This window comes from Panthera tigris, chromosome B3 (assembly GCF_018350195.1).
Source record: "Panthera tigris isolate Pti1 chromosome B3, P.tigris_Pti1_mat1.1, whole genome shotgun sequence".
In the NCBI taxonomy this organism is placed as follows: Eukaryota; Metazoa; Chordata; class Mammalia; order Carnivora; family Felidae; genus Panthera; species Panthera tigris.
Window position 1 is genome coordinate 5,323,683 of NC_056665.1, and position 26,078 is coordinate 5,349,760.

The 26,078-nt window shown below is 50.5% G+C and overlaps 2 long non-coding RNA genes across 2 annotated transcripts; both read left to right on the forward strand.

Moving 5' to 3' along the window:
- The first annotated feature begins 1,016 nt into the window (after positions 1-1,016).
- LOC102957947 lies at positions 1,017-4,600 on the forward strand. Its single transcript, XR_444444.3, has 3 exons — positions 1,017-1,255; positions 2,384-2,703; positions 3,989-4,600. It is a non-coding gene; the product is annotated as an uncharacterized LOC102957947 (long non-coding RNA).
- Positions 4,601-14,060: 9,460 nt separating this feature from the next.
- On the forward strand, positions 14,061-21,008 carry LOC122239367. Its single transcript, XR_006218361.1, has 3 exons — positions 14,061-14,243; positions 19,367-19,498; positions 20,937-21,008. It is a non-coding gene; the product is annotated as an uncharacterized LOC122239367 (long non-coding RNA).
- Positions 21,009-26,078: the final 5,070 nt, after the last annotated feature.

Genomic DNA, 26,078 nt, shown 5'->3' on the forward strand with positions numbered 1-26,078 from the left:
ATATGCTGCCCTCTCAAAGGCAGGAGGCACAAACCTTTAGTAGCACTAACTTGTACAATGCTCGCTTTCAAATATGAAATCCTAGTACAGAGAGGAATGTTTTAACTTGACCTTATTTTCGTCCTATTGGCCTAATGAATGCTGTACCCTTGGCAAGTATGGAAGTCAAGAAGCCCCTTACATGCGACTATGTCCCAGTGTGGACACTAGATGGAGCTGAGACCATAAGAGTGGCTGTTCCGACCCAGAAACAGCTGGATTGAGCCACCTGACCCTCTTAAATTTAGCCTCTGGACCGGGGTGGAGGCCGTGCTGGTTCCAACTGGATCCTCTGACGGCCGAGTGCACCTAGAGGTCTGTCCACTGACCACTCAGCCGCGGACGCCAGACACTGCCCACCACACGTCCCTCACGGCCACCTGAACGTAAGGCAGGGCAGGGTGACTTCCTGGGTTTACAAGAGGCGCAGTCACCCGGCTCAAGGCGGGGCACACGCTCTGCGCCCCAGGCCGGGCGCCTCCCACCGGCCGCAGCACCGGCTCCCGAGGCTCAGTTGTGCAAGCGGAGCTCCGGAAACCGCGTGGCCTCGCCCTCCCGCCGTGACCTCGCAGCTGGGGGCCCGGCCCCGCCCCGCCCGGCCACCAACGGGACGACGCGAACGTCCTCACCGCGGGGGGGGGGGGGGGGAGGAGAGAGGGGGGAGGGGGGAGGGGGAGGGGGGAGGCTGGGCGGGAGCTCCGGAGCCACCCCCGCCCCATTTCTCTTTTCCAGAAATGTATTTTTTTTTTAAGGGTTTGTTTTTAGAACAGCGCCCCGCTCGTTATGAGACACTCGTGTCACACTCAAGAGTACAAACAGAAAATGCTCCAGTGGACACCGGCGCCCCCAGAATCCTCGGCGGCGACCTCTTTCTCCGTCCATCTTCAGAGAGAAGGACAGATGGATGGATGGAAATCTTTCCCAGAAAAGGGCTCCTGCAATGATACACGCTCTTCGGGGGGGGGGGGGGGGGGGGAAGTACTTAGATTCAACAGAACAAAAGGAAGCCTGGATGTAACTGAAGACATTGCCCAACTGCAAATGATTGTGCTTCTTATGTTTCTCAATTATTTCCCTAAAAGGAAAGAAAAATACCAAGAGGCTGGATTCATTCTTTAAACATGTTTTCACTGTAGATGGCATCTCTTGACAGCCGGTGATTTGGGACGAGGAAATGAGCTCACCCGCTTCCTATCCCCTTCCCCTCCCAGAAGCTGTGAGTTCTTATTTTTACATTGTCGAGTTCTGTGCTCCTTGCATCCTGTCCTGTAACCATCCTTCCCACCATTGTTTGGCTCAGTTCCGTGCAAGCATATGGGTTTTCTGCTCACGGCCAGTCCTTTCCAAATGAGCTTCCTGGTCCTCTGTTCCCGAGTCCTTCAGCTGGGAGCTCCTCCTGACCCCTTGACTTGACCTTCAAGGACTCTGTTCCCCGAGAGGGTCCTGTCGGTCCCAGCCTCTGGGTTGCGGCTGCCAGGCTGCAGGTCTGGAGACCTGAAGCGCGGCCCGGGGGTAGGTGGATGGTCAAACGGGCTGACGGATGCCCGGTGAAACCGGCACAAATCCCCAGTGTTGGGTCGAGCACTGCACTCTCCAAGATGATTCCTTGCTGAAAACCGAGTCTTGAACTTGTATGTGGTGATACACAGTTGAAGTTTTAGATTTTGGAAAGAAGGGAAACGACTAGGGCGTGGGGGTGCAGAGAGGGGTATGGAATATTGTGTTGAAAGAAAGGACAGGCCAGGCTTCTGGCCCAGGGAACCTCCGTGACCATGTTTCCCATCGCTACCCTCACCCCCGTACATTTCATCCCGTTAACAGCAGTGCCCTCTCCTGTCTGCACTTGGAGAAATCCAACTTCTTCAGTGCCTAGGTCAAATGCCACCTCCCCTGTGAAGCCCTTCTGTGACGTTTGGATCATTATTTGGCAAATATTTACTTCCCTCCTCTCCCACTGCGGGAAGAGTGATGAGATGGCTGATGAGATGTTTAGAGACCAGACGTGGAGCCAACCACGACATGGGCTTGGTGGCAGAGCATGCCTGCTTGGGCTTCCGTCATTGCCAGGAGCACAGTTCCCCCCTGCATACCCCGCTCGTTCCAAAACAGACCTCAACCAAACCCCTGCCAGGAGCCAATCTAGCTAGGCCCAGCAAAACTGGCACTGGAGTCAGAAGTACATGCTTATAATGTAAGCCATTGAATGAAGGGGCCATTTGTTACGCAGCATTGCTGCGGTGATGGTTGACCAATGCACTTTCTCTGTCCGTTTTCTCTTTTGTGCTTGAGCTGTACTTTGTCCCACAGCTTTACTTTATTAACCCTAGAACTGATTTTGTTGTAGAGTCTGGCTTCCCTCTGGTCTATGAGCAGCTTGAGGCGAGGACGGTGTCTGACTCAATTCTGACAACCCAGTGCCCAGTTGAATGGCACCCAAAGTCATCCTTTCCATCTGCAACCTCTCCAGGACAGCCGGTCTCAGTGGAGAGCCCAAGGCCTCTGCTTCCAGGACACATCTGCAAATTTGGACAAGAAGGTTCAAAAGCCCCACACTTCGGTATCCACTGCCAGGGAAAACACTCAGAGCACAGCTGCCCTCACCTGGGAACATTGGGACAACGGCCTCTTTGATAGGCTAAGGAATGGAAACAGGGAGACGACCTGGTAAGTTCATATGAGAGGGGTGGGGACGGGGAGAATATAAACAAAGAACCCTGGAGCCACAGAAACCTTGGAAGGCCAGTTTGCAAGGTGTCCAAGTAACTGGGAGGCAGTGATGGCACAATGGAGGTCTGTCCCAGGGGGATGAACACCAGAGCCAGGGTTCTGGGGTTGGGAGGGGTAGCTGCAAACTGGGGTTGCCAAACTCTGCCCACCAGCATCTTGCCATGACAACCTAGGTTCCAGCTAGCCTAGTTTCCTTAAAATTCATCATCCAGACCAGGACACTTTCTGAGAGGCAAAGCAGACACTATTCATAATTATGCCAGGACAGGGGTGCCTGGGTGGCTCAGTCGGTTAAGTGTCCGACTTCGGCTCAGGTCATGATCTTACAGTTCATGGGTTCGAGCCCCGCGTCGGGGTCTGTGCTGACAGCTCAGAGCCTGGAGCCTGCTTCAGACGGTGCGTCTCCCTCTCTCTGCCCCTCCTCCTCTTCCTCTCTGTCTGTCTGTCTCTCTCAAAAACAAAGAAACATTAAACAATTTTTTTAATAAAAACAATAATCGTGCCAGGACAACGGACATAATCAGGGACGGCCAACCAAAGAGAGACGTGCGGTCAGCCTGCGTTGCAAGGAACCAGACCTAGAGGCAATATTGCTTAGGGGCTGAGCGCATGGGCTCTGGAATTAGAGACCTGGGTTCAAACGTGTCTCTGCCCGTCCTGGCCGTGAAGCCAGGGCAAGTCAGTGGCCTCTGTGTGCTTCAGTCTCCTCATCTATAAAATGGGGACGACGATGCCCACCTCGTGGGCTTGCGCCTGCCCCTAGGAAGTGCTCCCTAAATGTTAGCTTGTCATGTTTGCCGTAATTCTTTTTTTTTTTTTTTTTTAATTTTTTTTTTTTTAATTTTTTTTTTTCAACGTTTTTAATTTATTTTTGGGACAGAGAGAGACAGAGCATGAACGGGGGAGGGGCAGAGAGAGAGGGAGACACAGAATCGGAAACAGGCTCCAGGCTCCGAGCCATCAGCCCAGAGCCTGACGCGGGGCTCGAACTCACGGACCGCGAGATCGTGACCTGGCTGAAGTCGGACGCTTAACCGACTGCGCCACCCAGGCGCCCCAACCGTAATTCTTTTTAATAAGTCGGCCCTTTATTACCGGACTTCAGAAACACAGTAAAAGGATTTGTTGAGACCACCAAGCTCACGCTCTGAAAGGAGCACTGAACAGAATTTTCTCGGCGCGCAGAGGGGTCCTGTCTGAGCCCCCATCCTCTCTCCCTAAGGAACCGGGGGGACCGGCCAGTCTGGCCAGGGTGCAGGGGTCATCCTCAGCTCTTTCCCGGTTCCGGAGCCTCAGGGCTCACCTCAGAGGATGCTAAGTCTCCACCTGCTCAAAGCCGGGCCTCGTGAGTACCGACTCTTCCTTAACCAGTTTCCACAGGGGCTGCGTTTCCCCTCAGCAAACCCTGCACCTTGCCAGGGCCGGGGTTACTGATGGGGGAGCCTCGCAAGCCGGGACCTCCCTTCCCCGAAGCCAGGCCAGCCCAACCCCAGTCCCCTGGCCGCTCTTGCTCGATCCATCTGGCCTATCAGACGTTCTCTCCCGGGAACCCGAAGCTTGAGTGGGAGAGACACAGAGTCCGGGTGTCATTGAAATTGAGCCACATTCACGGCAGTGCCCCAGAGGGGAGGCTTCCACCGAGGCCCCCGAGCAGCTAGCATTGTGCCTGCTTGTTCGCCTGTTCCTCCGAGCCTGTGCAGCCCCACTAACCTCAAAAGTCCCCGGGAGTCCCCGGGAGTGAGGACTTCAGCGGCCAGCTCGCAAAGACCGAACTCTCGAGGCATAGCGTGGGAATCACTGCAGCTCTGGTCCCCCCAGCTGGGGTGACCATCCTGCCCCCCACCCCCCGCCCCGCCCCGGGCTCGTGTTGCTGGCCCTGCCTTCTGGATCAGGTGGTGGTGGTGGTAGCTGGCGAGACGTTTCACTTCCTGCTGCAGGTAGCTGTCCCTGGCCTCACTCCGGGGAATTCCCAGTGTCACGTTGTCACACACCTCTAGCCATCGCAAACAGTGCTGTCCAGTGCCCCACCTCCCTGCCAAGGCCTGGCAATCCCGGGCTCACAGGATGCTAATGACGGGTGCACAGATGAGCGTCCCACAGGCCTGGGGTAGGGCTGGCTGCTTGGGTGCAGTGGCAGCGATCAGATGTCTTACCGAAGGACTTTCCAGAAGCTTTAATGTGCCAACCCACCTCCAGGAGGTTGATGTGGTAGGGCAGCATTTCTCAAGCTTATTTAACCCTGCATCCTGTGTTCTGGGCCCACCTTGTGAGCCGGAAGTTCTATGGAACCTGCTGGGAAAGGCGTGGAAACAGGTAGGGATGGGTGAGGGCAGGATGCAGGGGGGAATTAGAGAGTTTGAAAGGACCAGACGAAGAGAGGGGAAAGGATGCATCCAACAGGGAGAAAGAGCTCAAGAGGAGGAGAAGGCACCCAGCATTTCCGACATGCCCGTGGGCCCAGGCTCCAAGAAGCCTGAGAGAGGCCTCTGACCAGTCTGTGAATATTATTATTACATCTACTGGTTACCAATGTTAATAAAAACAAGCGACCACCCCAGAAGCCGCACCTGAAACTTGAATAGGAAATGGAGATGGGCTGCTGCCTGTGAAGAGCGCCCCCTGGTGTTCTCTCGCTGCCTCTACAAACCTTTACGGGCACCTGTCGTGGGACTTGCTGGCCGGCAGCCTCTGGTCCACAGCTGATTTTTTTTTTTTTCTTTTTTTCTCCAATTCAAAATAGTCTGCCTGGTCATCTCATTTGTGTGAATGTGAGTGTGACTCAGTAGATTTTTTTCTTTTTTTGGTAAAATGATCATTATCACTTCCAGGTGACATGATTCTAGACCTGAAAACTTGGGAGAAAATTTTTAAAATATTGTTTTGTTTTGTTTTTTAGTATAGTTGACTCACAAGAGAAAATCAAATTTAACACCACAAGAAACCGCAGGAGAAATAAGTTGTACAATTACGTAAGGATTAACGACCGAGAGATTGAATCAAGATGGCAGTTTTGCAAAGCTGCCCAATTCCAACCCGACCCTCTAAACGCGACCAGAGATACGTATTTAAAGTCCCTGTCGTGGGGCTAGAACCTGCAGAACGCTATCCTTAGTATCAGAAATTATGAGGAATAAAGGATACTGGAAAGTGAAAGGCAAATAGATGAGACCGAGTTGAAGGAACAAAATCTAACCTCCAATGTTTAGGTAAAGATGCCTGTAAGAGAGAGGCTGGCTGCAAGGGTGTGCCAGGTGTGGGGAGTGGGGTCCAGGGAGCTGACAAGGTGACAGGCGGGTGCGGTTGAGGGCTTGCTCCTCCCCCATCCACTGGGAGAGCTGGCGACCAGCAGCTGGCGACCCATGCCTCTGGCAGACAGCAGAGAGATAAGGACAAACTGGGGGACCAGGAGGGGACACAGGGCTCATTTCCTTTGTAAACAATGAGCCCTCTATCAATAAGATAAAGGCCAACACCCAACTGAAAAACTGGGATCAAGATAGAATCAGGCAGTTCGTGGAAAATGAAACATACAAATAACAAATATCCATATGAAAAGATTCTGGACCTCACTCGTCATTAAAGAAATGCTAATTAAGACAAGGAGATACATGTGGCTCATTATTTTTTTTTTTTAAATTTTAATCTTTATTTTTGAGAGAGATTGAGAGAGAAAGACAGACCGTGAGCAGGGTAGGGGCAGAGAGAGAGGGAGACACAGAATCCGAAGCAGGCTCCAGGCTCCAGGCTCCAAGCTGTCAGCACAGAGCCTGATGTGGGGCTCACCATTAGCAAAGATTTCAAAAGAGTGCTCGGGGCTAGTGAGGGTGTGGGGAACAGGCTGATGGGATGTACATTGGTGCACCCTTTCTGGAGGACAATTTGACATCAGCTATTGAACGGAATTTAATGTACTGGAAGACAATAGGATAAAATATATTTTTTATATTCTTGGAGTGGGGAAAACCTTCCTAAGGAAGACACAAAATCTAGAAACCTTAAAGGAAAAAAATGAACAGACTTGGCCTCAAAAATTTTTAACTTCTGTAGCACTAGAGACCATATCAGAGATAAAAGATCAAGTATAGGGGCGCCTGGGTGGCTCAGTCGGTTAAGCGTCCGATTTCAGCTCAGGTCATGATCTCGCCGTTCATGAGTTTGAGCCCTGCCCCAGGCTCTGTGCCGACAGCTCAGAGCCTGGAGCCTGCTTCGGATTCTGTGTCTCCCTTTCTCTCTGCCCCTTCGCTGCTCACTCTCTCTCTCAGGAAATAAACATTTAAAAAAAAAAAAAAAGAGCAAGTATAGAGAACAGGTGCGACACACATAACCTAAAATAGCAACATGCATAACAACTTAAAATACACAGAGTCCCTCCGTAGAGAATCTAAAGCTTTATATTCCAAAATATAAATGGTCAAAGGACACGAACAGGCAAGTCACAGGAGAATTCAAGTGGCTTCTAGTTGAGAAAGGACACTTGTGCTTGCTAGGGGTCAGAGAAATGCAAATTTAAAAATTGAAAATATTTAGTGCTGGCAAAAGGAAAAGAGTGGTTTTGTATGCTGTGGTCATTATGTGCCGGTAGAGTCTTTAGACGGGCCATCGGGAGAACCTGTCAACATGTAAAATGTGCAGATAAGCTTCCAGGAATCTTTTCTTTGGGAATACCCGCTTCTGTGGAAATACCCGCTCAACTGTACGTGGATGTGTCAGAAAGTACAGTAAACCCTTGGTCTGTGAGCATCATTCGTTCCAGAAACATGCTGGTCATCCAAAGCCCTTGTATATCAAAGCGAATTTCTGCATAAGAAATAATGGAAACTCAGATGATTCGTCCCACAGCCCAAAAATATTCCTATAAAAATGATTACGGTACCGTAATATAATACAAAATAATAAGAAAATACAAAATATAAAGAAAAATAAACAAATTAACCTGCACTTACCTTTGAAAACCTTCGTGGCTGGTGTGAGAGAGACAAGCGAGAGGAGGGTGATCGTGTAGGACGACTTTCACGATCACTGACGGAATCACTGCTATTGGCCAATGGAATCTTTTTCTTTTTGTGCAACTTTAACAAGGAGCCTATCCAATGACCTAGAATGAGCAAAGCATTCTTAACCGACTGAGCCACCCAGGCGCCCCCTAGCAAAGCATTCTTAAGCTCGCTCTTGTCTGAAAAAGCAAAGGACTGTCCCGAGGTGCTTTGAAGTGACAAAAATACACTAATGCCAGTTGTGGGCACCTTCCAATGTTCTGAAAAATCACTGATCTCTGCCAAACACCACAACCTGAGACCGAGCATCCGAGCATGGGAGACGATCACCCACAATCCTGCAGAGAGAGAGAGAGAGAGAGAGAGAAAAAAAACCATTGGGCTCAGTTGTGATCATGTGATATCCTTCGTCACGTCCTACTTGTATTGCAAGACACTGCTCGTTTATCAAATTAAAATTTATTAGAAATGTTTGCTCGTCTTGCGGAACACCCGCAGAACAAGTTACTCGCAATCCAAGGTTTCACTGTATGCTCATCCCAGAACTGTTCGTATTAGAGAAACAATGGAGAGGATCTAAAGAATCAGAGAGCGAGAAGAGAAAGGCGACTTCACTTTTTGTATGTTTGTGTGTGAGCTTTTTCTATTTAATATTGTTTTAAGTTAATGCCCCAGAGGGGGGAAATGCTCTGTGTCTGATTTTCTGGAAATTATTACAGTGAAATTCCGGCACCTGCTTTCCCCAAACCCCATTCACGTGTCCCCGAAATCAATCCACACAAGGTCTCAGGCACAGCCCGGAACAAAAGAGGAGGAGCATAGCTTAGACTCCGGGATCCTGGTAACCCAGCACCTCCTAATGGGAAGAGAGGCAGAGGTAGATTCCCTTTGCACCACCCCTTACCCCACCTGGCTGGGGAGGCTGATGTCAGGTGAGGATGTGGCCACATCTGCATGGAGGAGGCAGGAGATATCTGGGCTTAGCACTCTGCCCAGCCCGGCAGAGGGACCCAGGACAACAGCCTAATCCTCCGGCATCAGGTTCAGAATAGCTTCGAGGAGAGCCAGGAAGAGAACTCACCCATATCACCCCAAGCCCGGGGACAGTCACAGTGAGGTCACGTAGACTCGGGAGCCCAGGAGAACAACCCGGGTACAGGAAGAGCCAGGACGACGGTAAAGCAGGGTGGTGGGTCTTTGCGCCGTCCTCCTCCAAACAGCATGAGTGACTCAGCCCTCCCGAGGGTGCCACGTTCTCTCTGCTTCCGCCATTTGGTCTCATCTCTCTCGTGACACCCCGTCCATGTGAGTCCTACTCAGGGCTGATGATCCAAATACCTAACAGCTACCAGAGCATGGGCCCCCGCCAGGCAAAACAGACACCAGCTGTGAACAACGGAAAGAGATAGCAAATTACCCGCTAAACTCGCTGGCTTAGAACAACAAACATTTGTGGTCTCACCCACTTATGGGTCAGGAATTTGAAGCCGCTTAGCTGGATGGTTCCGGCTCAGGATCTCTCAGGAAGCTGTAGTCAAGAGGTTCAGGTGGAGTTACAGTCATTCGAAGGCTTGGCCTGGGCTGGGGCATCTGCGTCCAAGGCTGTGGGCAGGAGGCCTCTGTGCCCCGCCCCCCCCCCCCCCCCCCCCCGCAGCGGACCTCTCCAGAGGGCCGCTTGGGCATCCTCACAACATGGCGGCTGGCTTCCGCAGAGGGACTGACCCAAGAGAGCAAGGCTGAGTCACAGTGTCTTTTATGACCTAGCCTCCAAAGTCACACACTGCCATTTCTGCAATACCCTAGCAGTCGCACAGGTCAGCCATACTCTGTGTGGAAAGGGACGGGCACAAGGCATAAATACCAGGAGGTGAGGATCGGTGAGTGACATTCTGGAGTCTGCTCCCTCTTCGAAATCCTCTAACGGATTGCCACCCCTTAGAACAAAACACAAATGCCTGCCCGTGGCCTGCAAGGGCTGGCGGGACTGGGGCCCTGCCTGCTTTCCAGGCTCATCACGCCCTTGGCCACTTGCGCTAACTGCCAGATGCACCAACCTGTCCCTCAAGGTCCCACGCTCATCCTCCACGGTCTCCACTACATCCGCCTGGAAGCCTCCCTACCAGACTTTGCATGGTTCCTCCTCACCTTTTAGGTCCCGGCTCCAATGCCACCTCCTCAGACAGGTTCCCCTGACCACCTTACCAAAGATAGCCCCCACCCCTGCCTGCCTCTCTCTCACATCACCTCTCGTGGTGTCGCCCTCCACGGTTGCAAATGTGTAGCTACGACATGAGCGATGACCCATAATTTACATTTTGTGGCACCGATTCGATGTATTTCCACATGCAGTCGGTTCCGATGTCTCGCTACGTTTCCTTCATTTCCTTCCGAGACGCCCCTTCACATCACCCCGTGTTGGCTTCTTCCCGGCACAGCGCTGACCCCTCTCTGAAATGATCCTGTGCGTCGGATTACTGCCCTTCTCCCTTCACGTGCCAGTGAGAGCCCTTGCTTTTAAGCAACAGACTGTTTCCTAGCTAGTTGAAGCTGAAGAGGAATTTATTAGCAGAGAGGAAGCACCTCAGAAGTCGCCAGGAGAGCAGAGAACTAGGCTTGGAGGTCATCTGTGTGGATCAGTCCTTGTATGAGCCCCACTGCGCGCATGCACGCACACACACACACACACACACCCACCACTGTTGCCCGGGGGGGCACTTGAAGGTGGAGACCACCACGGGGATGCCTGCAGCTGCCGACTCTGGGATCTGGATGGATCTGCTGTACTCTCTCCAGAGAACGTTCCTCGGCACCTGCCTCTCAGTGTCACGTGGATGCGGGCGCATCTGATGGCTGGCGTCTTGTGTCACCTTCTCTGCTCCATCTGCAAGCGAGGCTGGGAACCTACGTGGCTTCCACAGAGGGAGATGTCAGTTCATAAGGCGGGGAAGCCTCAAACCGAGGAAGAGTGTGCCATGGTTCAGTGCATGGATGCCAGTGCATTGATGACATATATCGTGTCCCGTCTACTCTTTCGGCTACTTCTCATCACCAACCCCTCTCTCATCCTCAGACTTCACAAACGACAACACAACCCAACGGCAGGCTGAGAGCCGCTTCTCAAAAAGAAAATAGTTACTTGTGCAAAAACTGCATGGCTCTGCTCCAAAACTTTAGGGCTTGCTGCCAGCCTCTGACCATCTCGTTCATGTGTTTATTTATTGCCTGCCGGGAGCCCCCCTCCGGGTAAGTGCCGTGAGAGCAGGGCCCTTGTTTCTTGCCTCTGTATCCTCGGGACCTAGAACGGTGCCTGGCACATCATGGCGCCCGTAGATGTCAAGTTCATGAACTGTATGCGTGAAGTCCCCTCCCACGCTGAATAAGGCAGAAATGGCAGGGTGTCACTTTCAAGCCTCGGCTCCCGTGGCCAACCGCCCTGTTCTCTGGCTGTTCTCAACTTCAGCTTCCAGGGAGGAGAAATCCGATCGGTCATCTTGTCTACTTGTGCCAAGCCGTAGATTGTCCGGGGCGGGGGGGGAGGGGGGTTGGCTATCAACTGGAGGCTTCGGGGAGGGGTGTCTGCCTACCACCCCCTGCCTCCGGGGAGGGGAGTCTCACGGCTGCGAGATCCCGAATGTGTGCGATGTGACACCGTGTCTTGTACAACGGGGTCACGTCATGCCGGAGGATTGGATTCCAAACTCTCCGTGTAAGACTCTATCCCATGTAGTCAGAGTCACACACGAACGTCCCTTCCGTTACCGCAAACCTCCCTCCTGCACCGCGTCACCTACCAAACATGCACCTCAGCCGGTTACGCTTCGAAGTGGGGACCGATGGCTGTTTCTCTGGGTGAGCACCAGACGAAGACATTGGATCGCCTTATGGGCCGTGTGATGTGAAAAGCACACGTGAGGTGCTCACAGCGGGAGAGACGCAGGGGCCCCGACCCGCTGAGAAAACCACGGGTTGCCATCACACCGCCTTGTGGGCCATGTGCACTGTGGGTCACAGGAGGCGGGATCTCGGTGCTACACTGTCCTCCCCTCCCCTCCCCTCCCCCCTCCTCCCCTCTTTCTGTTTTCTCCTTCCTCTTCCCTTTTGAACACACATATACGACGAGGTTTGTGGCTTAAAAAACAATATCCATTTGCTCCTATTGGATTGACACATGAATATAAGAGGAAGAAAATTAATCTGGTCCTGGTGAGAAAGCCCCGAGTTCAGAAGTGAAAGGAGGAAGCAGCGAAATCTTGTTGACAATCCTATTCTCTGAGATAGATCTCTCACATGAAATGGAAGAAGATTTTAGAAAACAGCAATTACCTACCGTCAGGGGGACAAAGACAGCGCTGGGGGCCTGGGGGCTCTGGTGCCTCAGCCTTGTCCCTGGAAGGTGCAGTTAATAGGGTTACAGGAGGCTGGATTATTACACAGAAGAGAGACAGAGAAACCTCTGTGATGTGTGGGGGAAACTAATGGAGAGAAGGAAGGAAGCTAAGGAAAGTGCCAGACTTCTAGGAGGAAGTGTGAACATATAGGGGGACCAGAAAATCCCTGAAATTTCTGAATAAATCAAGTGGAACAGAATCAGTGATCAAAACTTGTTTTATTTTTTCTGTTCCTTTTCCTCTTTCTTTCTCTTCCTCTTTCTCCCTTCCTCCCTTCACTCCTCTCTCTTTCCCTTTGTCTGTCTGTCTCTCTCTTACACACACACACACACACACACACACACACACACGGGCAGAGTTTTGTCTGTTTTCTTCACTGCTGTCTTCCCAGAACTGAAAACAGTGCCCAGGGGCACCTGGCTGGCTCAGAGTGTGGAACATCTCACCCTTTATCTCAGGGTCGTGAGTTCAAGCCCCATGTTGGGCCTAGAGCTTACTTTAAAACAACAAAGACAGGGGCGCCTGGGTGGCTCAGTCAGTTAAGTATCCGATTTAGCTCAGGTCATGATCTCACAGTTTGTGGGTTCGAGCTCCGTGTCAAGCTCTGTGCTGACAGCTCAGAGCCTGGAGCCTGCTTCCGATTCTGTGTCTCCCTCTCTCTCTGCCCCTCCCCTATTCACACTCTGCCTCTTTCTCTCTCAAGAGTAAATAAATGTTAAAAAACAAAAGAGAACAAGACAAAAAACCAGTGCCTAGCTCATAGTAAGCCTTTAATATTTATTATATAAATGAACGGAAGACTTTATAATGAACTGAGATGGGTCATCTCACAGTAACAAAAAGCCCACCTATTCCTCTTGGTGAAATCCCTAAACTTGATGGAAAACAACAAAGACTCTCCCAAATTTCAAACAGAAAAAAAAAAAAAAAAGGCTAAATCGTTTTCAAAACTCTTGATAACCAAGACGAGCTTTGAACTTCACAGAGCACCAGTCACCGCCTGAGACGATGGAGGAAAACCCACAGAGTCCTGGAGGGGGTGAGTGGCTCTCAGGACTCCTGAAGCCAGGAAGACAATGGAAGCAAGTCTCCCGATGGGAACGCAGGAAAGTTGGCCTCCAGGGGCCTTGGGGGAACCCATGAACTGTGAAGGGACAGCTCTCCCTCACTCCAGCGATGTTTATGGAGAGCTTCCGTGCACCTGCCTGCCCTGTTCTCCCAGGCCTGGAGTTGCAGGGAGAGGAGGCGGCGGGTCAGTGACAAGTGCAGGAACACGGCCTTGCTGCCGTGATGTCGGTGGGGCTGGCAGGGTAGCCCCACCCACCATGGGCAGCTGCACCGCTGTGACATTGAAGGTCCCTTGGCCCTGGGTGGTGACCCACAAGACAGTCTTCCAAGAACCTGTGATCACTCTGTGCCCCGCCCCCCCGGGGCGGGCTCAGGTCAGGCACCCCTTAACCCTGGCAGAGTTGAGGCGGGGACACTAAGCGGCGGAGGGCTTGACGGCGATGACATCAACAGAGCCCAGCCAGGGTGTTTGTGTTCACTGGGCTGTGGGACGGGCAGCCGGGTCCTTCTCCTAGATCCCCAGCCTCCAGGGCTCGGCCCTTAGGAGCCTGGAGCTGCCTTTTGTCCTTCCAGGGAAGCCAGACCAGAGGCGAGCAGTAGCTTGCTCTCTCCCCTTTCCCCCTGAGCCCCAGCGTGCCAGGGCCAGGGCACCCCCCAACCCTGTCCAGGGGGCGACATCACCAGCCACGTGGCAGGAAAGGGAATGGAAAGCAATCCCTGAAGCCCAGGTCCTCGCCTCACCCCTGCCCCCCCCCCATCTGCTCTCCTTCCTTCCCCGCTGCTGCTGTGGCCACGTTATAGCCACAACATTCATGTGTACATCCCCTGTCCATCCTTTCAGATGTATTTATTGCGTTCCCACCATGCGCTACCAGCCGGTAGACAGAACAGCCTCAAATCCTGCTGTTGTGGGGGTTTTGACGCCACCGAGATGGTGACCAAGGAAGATCTCTACACCGGTCACCTATTCCCAGCTCCCCGAAGCTCCGGAACAATCATCACGGACATACCACCCAACCTGTACACGGTAAGAAAGTAAGCAGTACTTTTTGTACCTTGGGGACAAAAATAAAAACCCAGTCACTTAAGTGTCACTCCTACAGCAGCATTGACTTAATGACTAAGAAAAAAAATACCATTGTCTGAACAAAGAGACATATTTGGCGAGTTTTATTATACTGACTGACATGCTTAATTCCCATCCCTCCAGAGGAAAGGAGGCACTGAGTGTTCCCCCCACCCTCACCCCCCCCTTAAAAAAAGGATAAAAATAAATGACCAGAACAGACACAAAACAGCAGCCCCAGCTCCCTTCAGTCCCAAGCACTGTCTGGAGACTGACTCACCCAGGGATTGTACCCAGAGGGATGGCGACCCCTTCACCAGGTTCAGAGAAAATGGTGATGCACCTGCCGATGGCAGGGCCGGCCCCGGGGTCCTGGCCCGAGAGTAGCCAGGACTGGGGGGCAGGGGATGTGTGGGGAGCCCAGGCCAGTCTTCTGTCCCTCTGTCTTCTCTGTCTGTGGCTCTGTCTCTTCTGTCGCCCCTTCTCTTACTGTGTCCCTGTGTGTTTGCCCTGCCACCTTCCTGCCTCTCTGTCTCCTGGTCTGCCTGCTGGCCTGTCGGACCCGGGATCTCACATCTGCCTTTCCTCTCTCCCTCTCTCTGCTGAACCATGGCTGTTCTTTTCATGACCCTGACATGTCAGGTGCCCCTCCTAACTCACCCTGTCTCCAGGTTCCAAATCCACAGGACAGAGAGGGGGGCGCTTGGCATTTCCTCCGGGGCTGCCCTCCCCACCGTCCCATGGCTCCGTGAGCCCGCGTGCTCACGCGCAGGGCAGGGGATGGCAGGGCCCAGTCTTGCGGATGGTGGTGGGTGTGGAGTTCTCAGATACAGGGGCACACCCTGGGGAGACACCTCCAGAAAGTCTCCTATGTTGCAAACCCCCCCAAAAGAGGTGTTCTTGGAAATCCCTGTGGCAGACCCCACGTGTGCTGCTCCCTTTTGCAGAGTTTATAAATATAGACAAATTTCTAAGGCTTAAAAGAGACATATTTCACGTGTGACTGTGAAATAAAATGGTAAAATAGGTCCCTGTTCTGCATGATCCGGGCTGAGAGCTTTTCTAAATGCAGCCTGCCGCATTAGCATCTTCGTGGAGCCTCTTCCTAATTTAAAGATCCTATAATTATATATCATGCATTGACATTGCTGAAAATCTGTGTAGAAACGTGGCCCGGGAAGGACCTAACCAAAACATGCCGTTTCCTTGGTTTAAAATGGCCACGCTTATGCCTGGAAAAATCCCACATATTGGCAGAGACAGATCTGGGAACGGCGCTTTTTCCTATGTGCTTTATCAAGACCTCCTTGTCACCTCTCTCTGGAGGACCAGGAAGGGGCGTCGTCAGCCAGGAAGAAACACTCAGAGAAACACAGCTTCTTAAATGTGGGGCAGTGACAGTTTGTAGGTTTCGGGCACTACGGCCTTGGGGACAGACTGCAGCCGCTCCCAAATCCTGAATGCCCAGTAAGCCACGAAGAGAGGGGTCTACATTCATTTCTTTATAGAAACTACACGCAGCAAGATTCTCCCGTCCTGCATCACAGGCGGCCTGATTGTTGTTCAAGTGGCTCTTTCTCGTCCAAGGCATCTATCTGGTGGTTCTCCTCCTATTTCCTGGGCATTTCTTGAAGCTTTGTCTAGTTTCCAGCTGTGCCGCGAGGGCCCGGAGACGGGTGAGGCCGGGGTCTGCCCTCCCGGCCCCAGCACGGCGGTTCTGATTTGATCCGTTTCACTTTGTTTCCTAATTTAATTTTTTTACGGTAAATATCGGTTACACAGCAACAGTCCCCTAGTCCAGCCCTTCAAAGTTCAAACTCTTGAGTTTGTTCTTTTTGTATTTACCTCCATCATTCTCAGTAATAGGCTTACTTGATCACTCATGGATGTTTCCATTTGAACATTTGAACCATCGTGTCCTGATTCCTGACCTCCCGGCACGGAAGAGGTCTTATCACACTGTCTTTTTTTTTTTTTTTTCAACGTTTTTAATTTATTTTTTGGGACAGAGAGAGACAGAGCATGAACGGGGGAGGGGCAGAGAGAGAGGAAGACACAGAATCGGAAACAGGCTCCAGGCTCCGAGCCATCAGCCCAGAGCCCGACGCGGGGCTCGAACTCACGGACCGCGAGATCGTGACCCGGCTGAAGTCGGACGCTCAACCGACTGCGCCACCCAGGCGCCCCACTTATCACACTGTCTTATCACACTGTCTTATCACACCCCCCGCCCCCTCCACACCCCAACACCCACACAGAAACACACCTTTCCCCTCCCTTGCCTTCCCAAGAGAGTTTGTGCACAATGCTAATGAAATCATTTGTGTTTATATTATTCTGACTGCAGAAGACGCTGTTAATACCCCACCCATCATGGGACGGGCACCTGACTCCTGGGGGGATCAGGGAAAGATTTCTGGATGAAGTTAGAGACCAAAGTGGGAGTTGAAGAACAGGGCTGAGACAGCAAGGGGACAGGACAGCACGGGCAGGAAGTGCAGAGGCCCAGAGATGGAGAGGGGGTGCTGGAGCAGGGACGGAGGGGTGGGGAGCAGTGGGGGAATGAGCGGGAATGTCAGCAGTCACGGGAGCCACTGGGGAGTTTGGCCCCGAGCAGTGTCACGATCAGATTGCATGTGGCGACAGGGCCGCCCTGTGTGGAGGGATGGATGGAAGGGGCCCCAGAAGCTGTTCCACTGGGCAAGAGAAGGTGCAGGCCCAGAACAAGCAGTCTGCGAAAACCCAGGCACCTGACCTGGGCAGGGGGGTGGGGGTGGGGGTGCCAATCATGGGACTAGACAGGAGGAGAAGCCGGCTTCCAAGGAAGATCATGAGCTCCGGTGTGGACACACTGAGTGTGAGGTGTCTGCCGTGGCAAAACGAAAGGAAAAGGCGGGTGGGGAGCTGATGACAGGAAGGAAAGCAAGATGGCGGGAGGCAGTGCAAGGCCTACCGTGACCCCTGACTTGGAACACCTTCCAAAGCTTTTGGCAAAGTCTAATAACCCCATAGTGAGGTGTGATCACACGTGAGAAACCAGAGAAGAGGGTGCACTTTTTTATTAGTGTCCACCTAGCGCAGACAGAGCGACAACGTGTGAGAAACCCACATCCCAAGAGTCCCAAGGATCCCTGGAGATCAGAAGGAACCGGAGGAAGCCTCTGAGTTCTAGAGGCTGAGTTCTAGCCTCTGAGTTCACCAATCGTGATGTAGGTGGTTCACCTAGATTTGCAGGTAGATAGGGAGCCCCTCACTAAATATCCCAGGCTGACACGGAGTGGCCGAGGCCCCCAGGTTGGGGTGGACACAGGAAGAGGACCTGCACGCCTGAGTGGCTTAGGCAGTGAAGGTTAAGGTCTGACTTCGGCTCAGGTCACGATCTTGGGGTTCGTGGGTTTGAGCCCCGCGTTGGGCTCTGTGCTGACGGCTTGTAGCCCGGAGCCTGTTTCGGATTCTGTCTCCCTCTATCACTCTGCCCCTTACCCATTCTCTCTCTCTCTCTCTCAAAAGTAAATAAAATTAAAAAGATTAAAAAAGAAGGAAGGAAGGAAGGAAGGAAGGAAGGAAGGAAAAGAAAGAAAGGATGAAAGGAAAAAAAAAGAAAAGAAAGAGAAAAGCAAAAGAAAAGGAGGACCTAGCTGAGCCAAACCCTTTGGTCCCTCCCTGGGGAGGTAGGTCCCAAATGCTGAGGAATGGAGGTGTTTCAAGGAAGCAGAGGCCAAAATTTCCAGTGGTACTGAAAAGCCAGGAGTGATGAGGACCAAACAGAGTCTGTTGGTAGCGGGGCCAGGGAGATGGGGAGGTCCCAGGGGAGAGTGGCCTCAGTGGGTGGATAGAAACATTCTGACAGGTGTCGGAATGCAGAATGGGGAGGCAACGGGAGGTAAGAAAGTAAGGCACAGAGTAGAGACAATGCTTTCTACAAACGTGACTTTAAAGATGGTCCAGGAGCCCCGTGGTTCGATTCTCTTCCAAAGGCCTAAAAACCCTGTAATACCACTATGTAGCTTTATTGTTTCCTTCTCTTTCCGGGAAAAATGATCTATATCTATATCTGGATATATATTTATCTGTTTATGATTCCAAGTCCCACTGAAATCTGTGTTCCCCTTTCACACAAAGGCACATTTTCCATCTTTGGTACAGAAGGAACATGGAGTGTCTTCATAAGCTCCTAGAAAAACTCCCATCCCCAAATGGTGCCGATTACTGGACGGAGAGGGGCCTGCTTCAATGGGGAAATGGGGCTTTGATTGGAAGGGGGTTTTGCTGATTATCTCTGCTTCCAAAAGAGACTATGAAAAGTTCCAGAAGGGGGCACCTGAGTGGCTCAGTTGGTTAAACATTCGGCTCTTCATCTCAGCTCAGGTCTTTTTTTTTTGTTTAATTTTTTTTTTTTAACGTTTATTTATTTTTGAGACAGAGAGAGACAGAGCATGAACAGGGGAGGGACAGAGAGAGAGGGAGACACAGAATCGGAAGCAGGCTCCAGGCTCTGAGCCATCAGCCCAGAGCCCGACGCGGGGCTCAAACTCACGGACCGCGAGATCGTGACCTGAGCTGAAGTCGGACGCTTAACCGACTGAGCCACCCAGGCGCCCCTCAGCTCAGGTCTTGATCTCAGGGTCGTGAGTTCAAGCCCTGCACTGGGTTCAAGCTCTCTGCTGGGTGTGGAGCCTACCTGAGATGAGATAAGATAAGCCAAGCCAAGCCAAGCCAAGCCAAGACAAGACAAGACAAGACAAGATAAGATAAGATAAAAAATAATAAAATAAAGTAAAATAAGGTCCAGAAAAACCCCCTCCCCTTGAAACAGGCTGTTCGGTAGTGGGCGCTGTGCCAAGTCCCCAGAAGGTCTAGCTGAGAGGAAGTTTTGAAAAACCGCTGTGGGCAAAGGGAATGAAGAGGGAGAAGAGATTCCCAGGGGAAATCTATTAGGGGGCAGCACAGGGAGTGGGGGGCGGCACGTCCACACTCCCCTTCTTCCGTGGTGGTAGAACATTGAACGGTCACCCAAGGACCAGAAACAAGGGTCAGGATTTGTATGCCCGGCCTGACCATGTCCACCGTGCACCTCCTTTCAGATGAACGAGGAGCCCAAACCCTTCCTGGAGGGGCCCGTGCTGCCCGCAGCCTGAGCAGGGCACTCAAAATGCCGAGCTTCTTTCTCTGCACCCAGGGCCACGTTGCCTGGGACTCTGGACCCACTTGGTCAGGTACGTTCCAGCCCCATCGATGGGCCCAGTCTAGGAGGTGCCTCTGTTGGCCTCAGGGCTCCGCTGGGTGAGGGGGTGTAGGATGCTCGGCGCTATTAGGGAGATGGCGGTCTCTGCACACAACATAGAGGTTTTGCATTTGTAATATTCATACGTCGACTTTTTTCTGTATTAATCTTTTCACAAAGCGTTTGTGAAATATGACCTACAAAAAGGCATATAGAATAATACAGAACGCTCACGTCCCTCTCCCCAAGTGTAAGGAAAATAAAACAAATATTACTAAGAGAGTTAAAGTCCCCAGAGTGTCCCCCCGTGACTGTATCCCCTCCCCCTGCCTCGAGGCACCTGCTACCTCGAGTTTGGGGTGTATCCTTCCTACACCCCCCACCATGGCAACCCAGACGGAATGGCCCCACGTGGCCGGTCTTGCTGCACGGGGGCGAAGGGTTTGCCTCTCAGCACGGAAGTAACAAACAGGAAGAGAAATCATGGCGGCAACAAAAAAGACATGAAAACTCTAGTGACGGAAATACAATTGCCTGGGGCGCCTGGCTGGCTCCATCGGTAGAGCAGGTGACTCTTGATCTTGGAGTTGTGAGTTCGAGCCCTGCGTTGGATGTAGAGATTCCTTAAAAATAAAATCTTAAAACAGAGAGAGAGAAAGAAAAGGAAGGAAGGAAGGAAGGAAGGAAGGAAGGAAGGAAGGAAGGAAGGAAGGAAGACAGCAATTGCAGAGAGAGAGAGACCAGAAACTCTCTGTTACTGATACATGGGCTCTGACACAGGAGGGACAAGTCTAGTGAGTGGCCATCTTGGGACACAGAAGCCTGGGAGTGGACAACCCACAGGACACTGACAAAGAAACGGGGCCTGGACCGGGACCGAGCCGTCCCAGCTACCCGTGGCCAAGGTCTCACGGATGTCCAGCTGAAGAGGAGTTCCATTTAACACCAGAGTGCTGTTGAGGCAGCGTGGTGCACCGGTTCCAGAGCCGGCTCAGTACAGGCTGGCTGGTCAATCACGCTAAGCCCATCCCATGGTGACGGGTTAGTTTCTCCTCCGAGTCAGTGCTCAGATGGGGCTCCCCACCAGCCTCCCATTTGGCTCAGGAAAATAAAATGAAAGCCCTATTGGATTCTTGGGACATCTTGGAGCACTTCGTAAGGGACAGATGAATGAGAGGCTGGTGGTTGACATTTAACTACAGTTCCAACTTTATCAAATGTCTCCTTGCAATATGTCCAAGCCAGCCTAGAACTGGACTGGACTTGGTGGTCTGAGGGGCCGCCTGGCCTTCAGGCTGTGCTCCTAGCCCCTCTGCCCACCCCATGCTGGGCACAGGCCACCTGCCTGTATTGTGAAATCAGTTGCCTGAGATCCTGCCAAGGGTAGTTTTCTATTCAAAGCATCTTTCTCCTCTTTGTTCTTTGTATAGGTCCCATGGTATGTTAATCGGCTTGAGCTGCCATAACAAAATACCATAGACTCCGTGCTGTAAACAACAGAAATTTATTTCTCCCAGCTCCAGAGGCTGGAAGTTCAAGATCAAGGTGCCAGCAAGGTAGGTTTCATTATAAGGCCTCTTCTCTTGGCATGGAGGTAGGGGGCCATCCTCTCGGTGTGCTTGCCTGACCCCATCTTTGTGCTGCGCGCAGGGGAGGGGGAGGAGGGAGAAAGAGAGAGGTGGTGTGTCTTTTCTTCTTACAAGGACATCAGTTCTGTCAGATTAGGGCCTCACCTTTATGACTGCATTTAACCTAAATTATACTCTAAAGACTCTATCTCCAAATACAGTCACATGGGGGTTAAGGTTTTAACGCAGGAATTATGGGAGGACACAACTGAGTCCACAGCACATGGACACCCAACAAATGCTCAGAGTCTGGTCTGCCACTTCACAGAGAATAGAAAGGGTCAACTTTCTGTAAGTGTTAGAAATGTTCTGTATTTGTGCGGTAGTTACATAAGAGTGTGTGTGTGTGTGTGTGTGTGTGTGAGTGTGCATAAATTATTTGAGATATATACTTAAGATTTGTATGCTTAACTGTATGTATGTTACACCTCAACAAAAAAATTTTTTTAACGAACACACACGGAAGAGAACAGAATCCAATTAAATCCACGAGGCCTTTGGGAATGAAGAAGGTGCCCAGCGTGTCCTTAAGGCTTGAAAGTGACACCAAGGAGTTACCGTGCAGGAATGGAAGGAACTTAGCCTTTATTGAGCATTTTGTTTTGTCAGGGTAGTTTTGGCTATAGGACTTCCCTAAGTCCACACACTGTGTCAAGTATAAAGAGTCTTAGGGTTTTTAGGTTGTTTTTTTTTTAGTTTTATTTATTTTGAGAGAGAGTGCATGCACATGTGCAGGCAGGGGATAGGTAGAGAGAGAGGGAGAGAGAAAGAATGCCAAGCATGCTCAGCACCGTCAGTGCAGAACCCAACACGGGGCTCAAACTCACGAACCATGATCATGACCTGAGCCGAGATCAAGAGGCAGACGCTCAACCGACTGAACCACCCAGGTGCCCCTCAAGTATGAAGAGTCTTACATGAATGCAAAAGAATCTGAAGGGCCAGGGCTTACAAGGGATAGAAACTGGGTTATTCCCTCATTGCTAACTCAGTCTCTCTCTCTCGTGCACTTTCTGCCTATGCCTATCTACCCCACACCCCTCTTTGGATCTGTTTCCTCTCCTTTCTCTTCATGGTCCCAATATGGCTGCCACAGCTGTTTGGTCAGTACAAGTCTCCCTCCTCAGTTCCTACCACCAACTGTTCTTTCCTTTTTGCCTCTTAGGTCAACCTCCTGAGAAGGGCTCTAGCACACATTAAAAAAAAATTTTTTTTATGTTTATTTATTCTTAGAGAGAGAAAACATGAGCAGGGGAGAGGCAGACACAGAATCCAAAGCAGGCTCTAGGCTCTGAGCTGTCGGCACAGAGCCCGACACAGGGCTCGACCTCACGAACTGTGAGGTCATGACCTGAGTCGAACTCGGACACTTAACCGACTGAGCCACCCAGGTGCCCCGGCTTTAGCACATGTTTTTGAGCCAGTGTCCACATGTAAGTTAGAAGACTGCTGTTGGGTCCAATCATCTGCAACAGGAAGAAGGAGGCCATGTGGCACAGTTTGAAGTTACGTAAGGCCCAGGTCCTGGGTTAGAATAACTTGGAGAGGTGGGCAACAAGAGATACCTATCTCAAGAATGTTAAGTGCTGGGGTTTTAAGAATTTCTCTATTTTCTTATACTGTCTTTGGTTTGGGCATCAAGGGAAAGCTGCTCTGAAATAATGAGATGGATAGTGCACTCACCTCTGGAATTTTCTGGAAGAGTTTGTGTAAAGGTGGCATTCTTTCTTCCTTAAATGTTTGGTAGAATTCACCAGTAAAGCCATCTGGGCCTGGAGTTCTCTCTGTGAGAAGGTTTCTTTAAGCTATAAATTCAATTTCTTTCATCAGTATAGAGCTATTTGAGTGATCTCTTTCTTCCTGAGTTGACTTTGGGAGTTTGAGTCGTTCAAGAAAATTGCTCATATCGTCGAAGTTATGGAATTGATTGACATAAAATTGTTCCTAATATCCTCTTATTAGCCTTTTAATATGTGTACAGTCTGGAGTGGTACACCTCTCACATTCTTGATATTGGTAAATTGCGTTTTCTCCATTTTTCCAGTCTGGCTAGAGGTTCATCAATTTCGTTGACTTTTCTCAGAGAACCAGCTTTTGGTTTTGTTGATTTCCCCTATTATTCTTTTTTTCTATCTCACTGATTTCTTCTTTGATCTTTATTATTTCCTTTCATTTGCTTCTTTTGGATTTAATTTATTCACCTTTTTCTAGTTTCTTAAGGTAGAAGCTGGAATCATTGATGTGAGATCTTTTCTTTTCATTTTTTTTTTAGTTTTTACACTTATTTTGAGAGAGAGGGAGAGAATAGGGGAGGGGCAAAGAGACAGGGAGAGAGAATCCCAAGCAGGCTCCGAGCTGTTAGCACCAAGCCCTATGTGGGGCTCGATCTCACGAACTGTGAGATCATGACCTGAGCTGAGATCAATAGGCAGGTGCTTAGCCAGTTGAGCCACCCAGGCGCCCCTCCTCTTTTCTAACATAACCATTTAGTGCTGTGAGAACACAGGTCCTCGATGACAGTCTGTGACTTGGGCACTGGATCAAGTCTCATCTGAGGCCAGCCTAAATCCAGACCACTGGTTCTCAACTTTGGCTACACATTAGAGCCACCTGGTAAGCGTCAAAAGCTACCCATGCCTGGGCGCCACCCCAGGCCAATTAAGTCAAAATCTTTTTGGGAATGAGCTCCAGAATGAATACTTGTCAAAACTCACCAGGTGGGTCTAACGGGAAGCCAGGATGGTGAATCACCACCATAGCAGGCTAGCGCTTCCCAAACTGTCTGTAACAAAGGCAGTTTTGTTTTTTGATTCCAGTTTTATATTCCTATTATCTTACTGACTGGTTCTGGGCAACATACAATAAAAATGAACCATATGGCTTCTAGAAGTTTCCCTCACGAAAAGTGGGACTTCTGTTGCCTCTTAAATCCAGGTGTTCTCATTATCCTTAATTATTATCAACAACAGAGGAAAGGAAGTTTGTCAAAACATGATTATGCCCAAAGTCGGTTCGACATTATAGCTGTATCTCACTGTGGAACAACAACGGACAGTTTGTGGACCATTCTGGTCCATGGACCGTGCTTTGAGTGGCACTGTCGAGATTTCTTGATTGTATGAGCCAAAACTTCTTTTGATTGTTTAAACTTGAGTTGGGTTTTTGGTTAGAAGAGGAAGGTTCCAGAGGCGCCTGGATGTCCCAGTCGGTCACGTGTCCCAACTTCGGCTCTGGTCACGATCTCACCGCTCATGGGTTCAAGCCCCGCATCGGGCTCTGTGCCGACAGCTCAGAGCCCGGAGCCTGCTTCAGATTCTGTGTCGCCCTCTCTCTCTGCCCCTCCCCCGCTTGCCCTCTGTCTCTGTCTCTCAAAAATGAATAAATATAAAAAAAAAAAATTTTTTTTAAAAAGAGGAAGATTCCAGCTGAAGTACCCTACCACAGATATATCCCATCTATTTTGTTCACACGTTATTCTCTCTTTCCCACACAAGCGCTGCAACCATCCCAGAGTATGTATACGGTCTTGGCTTGCTTGATGATGACTGTGTGATTACTACGTAACCTCACTGTGGCTCACTTTCTGGAACTCAGCCAAGAGGATACGAACTTCCTTTTCTCTTTTATTCTTTTTATTATTCTTTTTATTCTTATTCTTTTCTTTTTATTCTTATTATTTCTTCTTCTTTTCTTCTTTTTATTATTTACTTGTTTAAGTAATCTCTACACCCAACGTGGGGCTTGAATTCTTGACCCCGAGATCAAGAGTCACAGGTTCTTCTGACTCAGCCAGCCAGGCACCCCCCACCCTTTCCGCCATTGTTGATAACGCTAAAGAAAACTGAGGACACCCAAGTTTGAGAGGTAATAGAAGCATTGTTTCTTTTTATCTTTGATTTAAAAAAATGTTTTTGTTCTTTGAAAACAGCTTTTTAATGTTTATTTAATTTTGAGAGAGAGAGAGAGAGAGCCCACGCACGCACCAGGGCACAGGCTCCTGAGCTGTCAGCACAGAGCCCGACGCGGGGCTCGAACTCGCACACCATGAGATCACGACCTGAGCTGAAGTCGGGCGCTTAACCGACTGAGCCACCCAGGTGCCCTATATTTTCTAAAGGAAACCTCTAGAAGGCACAGGATTGTGGATATGGATTTCAGCATATTGGCATTATTTTTCTGACCCTCGGATCATCCCATATTTGAGCAGAGAGCTCCTTCAGGTTGGCTCCTGTATCCTTTCAATCCATCCTATTGTCTTTGGTACCTTCCTTGCTTGACTATGCCAGCCTTGGAATAACCATTTCTCAGAATCCCTGGCTCCTTTCAGTGGAGAATGGTATTTAAAGAGTAAGATCTAGGCAAGACACTATATATATATAGTTGACCCATGAAATAATGTAGGGTTAGGGCACATTGACCCTTGCACAGTCAAAATTCCATGTATAACTTTTGAGTCCCCCAAAACTTAACTGCTAATAGTCTACTGTTGACTAAAAGCCTTGCCCATAACATAAACACTCAATTAACATATATTTTGTATGTTATGTGTATTATATATTGTTTTCTTCCAGTATGCTAGAGAAAAGAAAATGTTATTAAGAAAATCATAAGGAGGCACTTGGGTGGCTCAGTCGGTTGAGCGTCTGACTTCAGCTCAGGTTATGATCTCATGGTTCATGAGTTCAAGCCCCGCGTCGGGCTTTGTGCTGACAGCTCAGAGCCTGGAGCCTGCTTCAGACTCTATGTCTCCCTCTCTCTCTGCCTCAACCCCACTCATGCTCTGTCTCTCTCTCAAAAATAAATAAAATGTTAAAAAAAAATTTTTTTTTAAGTCATAAGGAAGGGGCGCCCGGGTGGCTCAGTGGATTAAGCATCCGACTTTGGCTCGGGTCATGATCTCATGGGTCGAGCCCTGCGTCGGGCCCTGGGCTGACAGCTCAGAGC